A 10,989-nucleotide genomic window follows, 5' to 3' on the forward strand; every position below is an offset into this window, starting at 1 on the left:
AGACTGATACTGAACCGGATGGCTAAATCTGTGAAGACTATAATTATTCCAGAGCAAGCAGGGTACAGACCCGGAAAGTGCTGCCGCAGTCAAATCCTTAATCTCCCCCAACATATTGAAGATGGTTTTGAAGTGAAAAAAATAACAGGAGTAGCGTTCACAGACCTAACTGCCGCCTATGATACAGTTAACCATCAACGGCTGTTCGCAAACCTCTACGAAACTACAAAGGATCTCCTACTAACAAGGTTAGTGAAATGTCTCGTCTAAAATAGACGTTCTTCAGTTACCAAAAAAATGGGCTCCAACAAGAAAGTGTCCTCCCGTCGATTCTATATAACCTATACACCAAGGACCAACCCATACACTAACAAAAGGCAATTTATTTACGCTGATGATACAGCTGTGGTAGTTCAGTAGGTTCTTTTGGAAGAACCTTCAATGAAGTTGAAGTGAAACTGACAGATGTCCTGGAAGACTTAGCTCTATACTATGATGAGAACCATCTGAAACCTAATCACACAAAAACCCAGATGTGTGCTTTCCACCTTAGAAACAAGAATACCCGAAAGCTACTAGAGGTGGAATGGCATGGTCAGATGCTAAAACACAACGTGATGCCTAAATACCTCGGCGTAACTCTGGATAGAACTCTGTGTTATCGATACCACTGTCAAGATGTCAAGCAAACAGTAAGTTATAGAAATAATAAAATAGGAGCACAACCACACACTCCTTCGCACTTCTGCCTTAGCATTATATTTTTCGGCCGCGGAGTTTGGAGCCCCAGTGTGCGCAAACACCTATCGAAGAGGTCTACCCCATAGTTGCGATTGCTCCACCACCTATCAGAAGACAGGTCACGTGAGAGGTAGAACGAAAGAAGCAGGAGACGGACCAAAGACACCCCTTATACGATCACGAGACTCAGCTAAGCAGACTAGAATCTCGAAAAAGCTTTCTGAAAACACGAAGATCCATCTCCGAAGCACCATCAGAAGAAGTTTCTGCTGGACACAATTTGTCGCATCCGACTAGAAAGCGCTAAACATACTAAGAACCGGTGGTTCACGTTGTGCTAGTAACCTGAAAAAAATGGGGATACCAGGAGAACGATCCCTGCGACTACGGCGCCGTTGAGAATAGTCACCATCTATTATCGTGCACAGAGAGACCTGCACAGAAGAAGACTTAACTTTAGCAAATGGCAGGACCGTCTATGTGGCCAACCATTGGAAGTACAGAATTTAAAGTTGTTCTGGACATGGAAATTAAGTAAGTATGGCAAGTAAAGTTAAAACTTTGGATATGTTGATATCAATGTTGATACTGGTGGTTGCGATATTTATCGTTAACTTGACGTTGTACGTCTAAGCGGACTTGCACACCAAAGCAATATCCCTACATCGCACAACATACATTGCGGAGAGATACGTCACATTCGGTTTTCGCTGCACCAAAATCTTTTCGCAATGCATGTTATATGCGATGTAGGATATTGCTTTGGTATGTATGCGAGCTCGCTAAGGTTTTGAAAGAAACTTAATTTAATATGTCAATTTAGTTAATTTAGTAGTATTTAGATTACTGTTGATATAATTTTTCACTGTTTGGACATAAGGATATTATGCAACCGTAATTTGACTTTTCACTAATGAACGTAAATCTGTAAACTGCCTTTGATTATAGCCACATATAAATTGAAACTCTGATTTACTGAATTATTTATAAAAAGTTATAAGAATGTAGAAAGCTAACTGTCTACCTAAAGGTCTATGAGTTGTTGCTGCAGTGGTTGGTTCAACAGGTTTCAGTGTTGTATCGTCTTGACCATTGGCGACGCGTGACTTTTTCTAAAGTGTTACCAAAACCAGAAGTATTTTATAAATATTTTTATATAAACAGTGTTCCCATACATTAAAGTTTGTCCGACTAGATACCGTGAATTTTCAGCTTGCTATTAATCAACTTTTTTTTGGTACGCGCGATCCAGGTCTATTATAAAAATAGATGAAATACAGAAATAAAATTAAAAAATTAAAAATTTAAGAAACTATATAAAGTATCTACAAACTAAAAACATATTTGTTGTTTTTAGGTAAAATATGTATTAGATCACCTTTATACTTTATTAAAAAATCCAAATTGTATAATTAGTATACTAATCAGTACATTCATTTGTCATTTTTAGCCTAAAATATTAAATAATTTTTATTTTATTGATTATACACTACAATGTACTGTATAATCAATATTATTAGATGTTATATAATAATGTTTTTGTTAATTAATATATTTCGACAAGTAATTAAAATCGATTAATATGATTTATATAGGATAAAAAGGTATAGATATGTTATCTGTATAGTAAGCAAGTACAGTTACAAGTTATAAACTAATAATTAATAATGCATATTATGCAATAATCGAATCCAAAGGGCCGGTACGGTTAACTAACCGGAGTTTAATCGAGAAAATACCGGCCCTAAGAATAACAGACTTCATAAATGGAATTATAATTATTACCTATAATTATAATAATAATTAAAATTGCATTTATCAAGTCTGATATTCTTACGGTCGGTATTTTCTGTCCCGATTAGCTAACCGGGACATAAAGTACCTACCGGCCCTTACCTAGCCGTGTCACCAAATTAAAATTTGGTAACACGAATATTAATCCACAGCGGCTTAAGAGCCATCGTGCCCGCAAAATTTTCAGAGACGATGCAGTCCTCTGACCGATACAAAGATCCTACCATCGTTGCCACTCACAGAAGTGGTAAATAACGGCGCGGCGCACGGTAAGTAAGGGCACAGTATAAAGAGGGAACCTCTATATACTGTGGTAAGGGCGTATTATAATAACGTGCAACCGATTTTACATAAATTCGCTGATATTTTCGTGCTTCTAGTTGGCTGTTTTACTGAATTAGGTAGATACTATTAACAAAAATATTTCTATTTTTAAAAAATATAAATGGAATTATTTCATAGTAGTCATAAAATATTTATTTGCAAATTTTAACTGTTACCAATGGTAACAATGGTTACATGGACGCTTCGCCAGTGGTCATGACAGATTACTGCAACAATTGTGCAGATTGTATTTGGTACCCAATATAAAGGTCAGATCTTTTACGAAATACTTATGCTAGATATAAGACAGGTACTTTAGATTAAAAAAAATCAGAGTCCAATCACATGTTTTAATAAAATTAGTCTTAACTGATGTTGATATATCAGCAGCAATACTGAGAAGTACTCAAGCATTCATTATTATATATATTCTCGGAATTGCAGAAACGAAATTAGAATAGGTAGGTATATGTTATCTGTAATAGGAATTACCCACAATATTTGTTGAAAATTCGGCTCGATTTTGTTATTTTTAACATCCCAATATACCTTTTTACAATATGTAATACTAGGGGAGGAAAGTATGCTAAATTTGCAGTTACTCGAACGGTTACTCGACTTTTCATTTTTTAATTTAATTTTCCTTTTCTAACATTTTTTTTTCGATATCTCGAATAAAAGTTACTTATTTTTACGTAGGGAATCCAAATCTTCAATTCAAAATGGGGCTCCTATTTAAGATTTTAAAGTAATCCCCCATCTCACCTCCGTGGATGGTCGTGTTTGGTGTTATTCGATAGATAGGTCTGGATCCCGCGTATGAAAAAAAAGTTGATTAATAGCAAGCTGAAAATTTGTTAATAGCTTAAGGGTGTCTAGTCGAATAAACTTTGATATATGGGAACATTGAAACAGGGGTAGTTTTAATTGTGGAACAGGTTAAAAATTTGGAACGGTCACAGCACGAAAACGGCACATTTATTTTGTCCGACAGAACAGACTTAAACTCTCCGAACAGAGATTAAACTCTCATGAAAAAATCAGACTGCTATTTATTACCTGTCATAATTCCTGTCATTTGACATATTCTACATGTTCCACTCATTAAAACGCCCATTTGGTGATAAATAGCAGTCTGATTTTTGCATGAGAGTTTAATCTCTGTTCGAAGAGTTTAAGTCTGTTCTGTCGGACAAAATAAATGTGCCGTTTTCGTGCTGTGACCGTTCCAAATTTTTAACCTGTTCCATAATTAAAACTACCCCTGTTCCAGTGTTCACACATATCAAAGTTTATTCGACTAGACACCCTTAAGCTATTAACAAATTTTCAGCTTGCTATTAATCAACTTTTTTTTCATACGCGGGATCCAGACCTAAGAGTTTTAAAAAATATTGAAACCATATTTTTCAGTTTTGTATCTGATGTTCATTTCGCGAAATATCGCGAAATAAAGTACTATTTAAAATTTTAAAGTGACCCCCCACCCCTCGCCGTGGGGGTCGTGTTTAATATCATTCGATAGATTTTTGCAAAAAATTGAACACGTACTTTTCTGACCCATTTTTCTGACCCTTTTGTTACTGACCCATTTCCTTACGCCCGGTTCAAATCGTCAGATTTTTGAAAAATACACTCTTCTGCATGTACTTAACTTACCTTATCTTAATCTGACGATTTTAAGTTTTTTAAAGTTTTATTTTTTTTTCGGCCCCCCTTAACGAACGCCCCCCCCCCAATATTAATAGTCCATATACCCAAATGCCTTACAGAATAATACCCATTGACAATTTCTTGTATATTCTTGGCAATAGAACAGTGTCATATATGCCTTATGGTTTAGTTGGACTTCTGCTTGTGAATTGTATAATAGGGCTTCTGCAAATTACCAGAGAACGGTAGTTCTCGCCAATGGCGCACACCTACACCCCCTACCCGCGACACTATATATACACGAAATTTTCGATTTTCTAAATCTGACTTAATTGAAAATTGGGCCAACTCCCATCTTAAAGTTCAGGAAAAGACTAACCCATTCATATGTCAACCATTCATTTAGGTCCAAGGGTGTGGATTTCACGGCCCTTCCTATTTAGGATCTGTTTTTCGTTCTCGTCCCCAAAACTCCCAAAAACTCGAAAATTTAACTCCCACCTTTGCGGCTTCTAATAAAGCGACCATTACCTTTCCAACGCATGTCTAATTTTGAAAATCGTTTATACCGTTCGAAAGCTACCGAGCTCAGAAATATGAGTCAATTTTTGTTTAAAAAAGGGAAAATGTTTGTGGATATGTACAGTAGGAAAAATGAAAGAATACCCATGAACGAACATATAAAACACGCTGTATTTTCCTGTCACCGTGTCACACAAAAAATTGGCCAGCGCAAGTACATGTAATAATTATTATTACATGTACTTGCACTGGACAATTTTCTTTGTGACACGGTGACAGGAAAATACAGCGTGTTTTATATGTTCGTTCATGGGTATTCTTTCCTTTTTCCGACTGTATGTATGTATGTATGTATGTATGTATGTATGTATGTATGTATGTATGTATGTATGTATGTATGTATGTATGTATGTATGTATGTATGTATGTATGTATGTATGTATGTATGTATGTATGTATGTATGTATGTATGTATGTATGTATGTATGTATGTATGTATGTATGTATGTATGTATGTATGTATGTATGTATGTATTGTTATGATCTGCTTCTTATTAATTTTATATTAATTATTATTTATTTGATTATTTATTTAATTGTCGCAAATCATACATAAAAAATGAATAAAAAATCTCAGGGTGCCTTTTTATACTATTAAAAAAAATCCAAATTATCTCACGTTATACTTATCTTCTCTCGTGGGTTCAGTATCTCTTAGTTGATCCTAATCGGGATAAAATAGGGAAAAGAAATAAAGCAAAATATTAAAATAAAAATACAGAATTGTCTTTTATTTATCAAAATCAATACTCTAAAATCTATCGAATCTAAAAACCTGTGGACACAGATGTCCGAATGAAATATTTACCACTTAAATTTATTATAGTGAAAAAAAAACAATTTATCGGTTTGTTCCCGATGACTTTGGTAAAACAAACTAAACAAAACAAATTTATGTATTCGCAAGATTAGCTATACTTCCTATTTACTTTTAGAAATATTGGAATTTTAATTCATATGCTTTTTACTCAAAATTTTAGTTTCCGAACATAAAAATATCTTTCACATAAGTTGACTGACCTTTTGCTTCAATCACTCTGATGTCTTCTCGTGACCCAAAAACAGCTCTCCCTCGTTGACTATGTCAAAGGCTACTCATCAAAGCCCTCTCCGTTCTCCAGCTTCAAAACTATCAGCATACCAGCACCAATTCTCCAACAAGCCGGGCCTCTTTTGACACGTACTCGATTCAAACAAAACTCCAAAAATTCTCTGCTCTCCTTCTCAATTTGATCTGTCTCTCGTTCCACTTTTCAACACTATTCTCCACTATCAAACAACCACTGGTACTTGCTAACTATCTATCCACAAAAAACTTCGAACTGCTCTTCAGCGATGCCAAAAACATAATGACTTCTTTTTCAAACTCTCTCAATCATTCAAACTACCTTTCCCCTTCCAACTTGCCAAGAATCAGAAACAATCTTTTCCATTCGACAAACAAACAGTCATTTTCAAAATTATTCCGACCATCCTAATTACTTTCGGGGAAACTCTACAACATTTACTCGTGTTGAACAAATATATTAAAATTCCAAACTTTCTTTTAAACCACTTTCCCAGAAAGTGATAATTACATCTACCTGTGGATTCTATAGTTCTCGTAATAAACAATCTATTTCCATTTTAAATCTAAATACATCGTCCTATTCACTTTAATTATTCACAAAAGTCTTTAATGGTTCATCGGAAAGCTCATTAAAAGAGAAATCCACTTACATCCAAACTAAATTCTAATAAATATTTACAGCTCAATATACAGGGTGTATCAAATTTATGTGCCCGCGTTATTTAAAAAAAAATTTAATTTAATTTTCATTTTGCTTTTGATTGATAAATTGAAAACACAATAACATCCCCGCCTTGTTTTGAGATAAAATCAGTATTAATAAGTGCAACAAAAATATGATTTTCTCTCGACAACAACACTTCTCTATTGTGTCAAAATATTGAGTCCCACCTGAAAAACAATTGCTTTCTTTTTCCCAGTGTCTGTACTTAGATGGGATAGGGTAAGTTTTGGAAAGAAAATTTCCTAAGTCTTTAGTCTCAAATGAATTTTTTTCTTCATTTATTAAATTTTCACATTCCCTCAATATTACACGCAGTTCCTTCTCCTTTTCTTCTCTACATATCAATTTTCTTTCTTTTTCCTCCAATTCTCTACACATGTTTATTGTGTATTTTGTCTTCTCCATTTTGCATACTTCCTCTTTAAATACCGCAGTCTCAATTGTATCGGTCCGCCTTCTTTATCTACTCTGATCTCTTCTTCTTCTGGGCTCATCTCATCTTTTGAGGAATCCCAAGCTTCATTTTCCTGTGCCAATTTTTTTTCTTCCTTTTCTTTTTCTGGGCTCATCTCTTCTTTTGAGGAATCCCAAGCTTCATTTTCCTGTGTCAATCTTTTTTCTTCCTTTTCTTTTTCTGGGCTCATCTCTTTTTTCGAGGAATCCCAATCTTCATTTTCTTTTGTCAATCTTCTTTCTTCTTTTTCTTCTTCTGGGCTTATCTCTTTTTTCGAGGAATCCCAATCTTCATTTTCTTTTATCCATCTTTTTTCTTCTGTTTCTTCTTCTGGGCTCATCTCTTTTTTCGAGGAATCACAATCTTCATTTTCTTTTATCAATCTTCTTTCTTCTTTTTCTTCTTCTGGACTCATCTCTTTTTTCGAGGAATTCCAATCGTCAATTTCCTTTGTCACTCTTTTTTCTTCTTTTTCTTCTTCTGGGCTCATCTCCTTTTTCAAGGAATCCCAGGCTTCATTGTTTTTATTTATCTTCTGTTGCTTTCTCCTCTTTGTTCTCTCTCCTTGCTTCATTGCCAAATTTATTTCCACCGTTTGTTTTTTGTCTGCATTATCCTTTTTCCGTTTCTCCTGTTCCTTGTCCATTTCCAGAATGTTAGGTTCTTCTTCTTTTCCATCTGTGATTTTCATCGTGTTATTTTTGAAATCTATCACCACATATTTTTCTGACAATTCATCCACTCCTACGATAATATCATGCATTGAACAATATCCCTTCGTTGGCTCAGTGTAGATGGTCTTTAAGTTGTGATGGAAACACCAAATAATAGTAGCAGAGTTTATTGATGAGACTTACACTATGGATGTTGACCCGGGGTACTTTGAGTAAAGACTTAAATGATGATCGTTGAAGACAATCACTCGCTTTAATGAATTAATAATAATTGAATTTCTAGACAAGAGATCTTAGTTTTATATAAGTTTAAATTGGGTCAATGTAAACACGGGCCCCGCGTGATTTTGTGTATCTAATTAAGGTAAATTGTTTATCTTATGTCAGCAACTTTTGGCTGATGTCCAAATTATATTATTGATAATTGACCAAATGTGTATGTAATTTAATTAATTACGTGTGTGTGTTTAATAACAAATAAATGCATTCGATCTACTGGGTGATAAAATGATACTGTCCAATTTCGGATATGAATACTGAATATTTGATATTGGACATACTGCGGAATCGGGCAAAACTGGCCCAAGTGTCAATACTCAAAGTTTACATATAAGTATTACATAAAATAGTCAAATTCAAACATGTTAATAAATAAATAGTTTAAGAATAATCAACAATCTTCCAACCGTACTCTAGCTATCAATGTCCGACTCTATCTCTAGATTAAAATTAGGGCAATTGGATGAAAATGTGGAGAGTGGGAGGTCGGCCTTTGAAGTCGACGGTACATTGTTATGCCGATTACTACTTAATACAGGTACTTCCTGTTCGTTAGTCTGAGTATGTGGATTCCCTGAACGACATAGTCGTACAACAGGACGGTATTTCCATAACGTGAGTATCCCAATTATTACCATTATAGTAATGGTCCCGGTGGCTACAAAATAATGCCAATTAGATTCTGGGATCGATTGCCACTGCGTATGCGTCATTTCTTGTTCTAGACTTTCCTCCTCAAGTAACGCGTGACGTAGCTCTCCTCCTGGTATGTCCAGGTAGGTGTTTAGAGGCATGTTAAACCTGCGGGGTGTCCTCGCCACCAATTGGGTCACGGGAGTGATTGGCGCCTTCAGGTAGCTTGTTACCGCTCTCTCCATCCCACTGCTAGTGGGGAGTAATATAATATTTTTCGTTTGGGCGATACATTTGGGTGAAAGTTTCAGGAATGTGACTCGTTCCAGTACTCTTTCGCTCCGATTTCCATCGCAAATAATGGATATGTGTATCGTGACTGGCGTGATAACGAGCCAGAGGTTGGGGGTACCCATCTTACTCCATTGAGCTGTCTGTATTGTCCTGGCTACCACTGGACATGTGCTATTCTTAGATCGCTCATAAATTTCTTCAAGTATGCAGTTTGGTTGGGTATCCATGTTCCTTATAGCCGTTGGTGAGCACGCTATCTGCGTCTTTGTCAACAGTAAACATCTTTCCCTATCTTCTGCGGTCAATTCGAAGTAGTGCAGTGTGTTATAATCTACGACCAGTAGATTCCTTGGGGCGACAAATGTGCGCAACACCGACCCCTCAACGTTAAGTGGTATGGCCGTGACTTTCAGCATGCTGTACTTAATTTTCCCTGTCACTATGAAATAGCCGATGACTGTTATATATCTGTCGTCATGACTGACTTCTGTTTCTATAATGGGCTGTCGTCGTATTTCGACCCCTTGTGGCAGTATCTGCCCTGCTTTCTCTATCAATTTGGTTATCTCACCCGGTTTCACTATATCAATGAAGTGTCCGTGGTTATAGTGAAGGTTTAATATTCCCTCGTAAAATTGAGTATATTCGTTTATGAATTCCATAACTTGCAACGCTATCGTTTGTATTCGCAACGTGCTATATTCGGTTTCTAGTCTCTGTGCTTTGTCTTCTACTTCGTTAAGTCCTTTAGATATTTCTTGTAGGCCTGTGATTAGTGCTTTGTTAAACTTGTTCATTTGCTCGTTTATCCTGTTCTCTGTGTGATTGATTGATGTTATTGTTTCTAACATTATCTTCGCTTGATGCTGTGATCCCTTTATTAGCTCCTTTTGGTTATTGTCTAATGCTTCAATGTTACTGTAGGCTTCGTCATTGACTCCAAATACTGAGGTTAATATTGTTCCTAATATTCCTCTTCTTTCCCTTGCTTTTATTTCTACTGTCAACCCCTCGCTTACTGATTCCGCCTTTCTTTGTCCTTCCTCTAACTTCCCTATTATATCCTTACAATTCACGATTTTTATATCCTGACACAGTTCTCGTACTCCTTGTATCATATTTCCTATTAGTTGGTGCTCTGTTCGAATTCTTCCCTTTTCTAGTAACACCTTTATTCGAAATGTTCCCCGGTCTATAACGACCTCTCCAAGATCTTCTGTGAAAAATCCTGGTTCCGGATTATATATTTTATACGGTTCTGCCTTTATGGGTTTTAACATCGTTAAAAACATTATAGCTACTAGTATTTTCTTTCATCTTAGTGCTGCTGCCTTCTTCGGCTTTTCCTGTTTCTCTTCTTCCAGTCGTATTAGTTTATGTATGGGTCTTTTTGTCAGTTTCCCGTTCGCCTTTCTCACTGTTACGACTCTGGTTAGTCCCTCCGCTCCAGGGTGTGTTTCTGTTACCCTCGCTAATGGCCATCTGCCTGGAGGTGTATCTTCTTCTTTTATTATAACTATTTCTTCTTCTTTTATGTTAGAGTGCGCCTTATGCCATCTATTTCTCTGTTGTAATTGGTGCAGATATTCCTGTTTCCAAATTTTCCAGAAGTCTCTTTTTATTTTCTCCAACAATCTCCACCTCGTCGGCATCTTCAAATAAGTCGTAAGCTCTTCTTCCATTTGGTGATATAATTTCTCTCCCTATAAGGAAGTGAGCTGGTGTCAGGGCTATTTTCCCTTCAGGGTCTTCTGATGACCCACATAAT

Source organism: Diabrotica virgifera, chromosome 4 (assembly GCF_917563875.1).
Source record: "Diabrotica virgifera virgifera chromosome 4, PGI_DIABVI_V3a".
Taxonomy (NCBI): Eukaryota; Metazoa; Arthropoda; class Insecta; order Coleoptera; family Chrysomelidae; genus Diabrotica; species Diabrotica virgifera.